This window comes from Alligator sinensis, unplaced genomic scaffold (assembly GCF_000455745.1).
Source record: "Alligator sinensis unplaced genomic scaffold, ASM45574v1 scaffold1331_1, whole genome shotgun sequence".
Taxonomy (NCBI): domain Eukaryota; kingdom Metazoa; phylum Chordata; order Crocodylia; family Alligatoridae; genus Alligator; species Alligator sinensis.
This window is the reverse complement of record NW_005843285.1, coordinates 12,015-12,589: the sequence shown is the minus strand read 5'-3', so window position 1 is coordinate 12,589 and position 575 is coordinate 12,015.

Genomic DNA, 575 nt, shown 5'->3' with positions numbered 1-575 from the left:
CACCAGGGCCCCTGCCCCGCTGGAGCTTTGCAACAGGTACCACCCTCTTGCAGCCCCCGCAGAGCCTGCTGAGTTGCCAGCTCCCGCAGGCAGCACAGATAACATTGTAGCTACCGCCCCTGCTCTCCCCAAGACCAAACGCAAAGTGTCTGTCGTGGGAGACTCCATCCTGAGGGGGACGGAGGGGACAATCTGCTGCCCCGACCCCTTAGCCGGGGAAGTCTGCTGCTTCCTGGGGCCCCACATCTGAGACACTGGGGCGAAGATCCCTGAGCTCCTCCAGCCCACAGACCACTATCCCATGTTCCTCTTCCATGTGGGCACCAATGACACGGCTCGGAGTGCTCCCAGCCGGGTCATGAGGCACTACAGGGATTTGGGAGCGGGGCTAAAGGGTCTGGGGGCACAGGTGGTGTTTTCTTCGATCCTCCCAGTCTCGGGCTATGGGCTGAGGAAGGAGAGGAGGATCCAGGTAGTGAACCAAAGACTGCGGCACCGGTGTCCTCAGGAAGGCTTTGGCTTCCATGACCACAGCCCACTCTTTGGCGAGAGAGGCAGCGAGCTGCTGGGAAGGG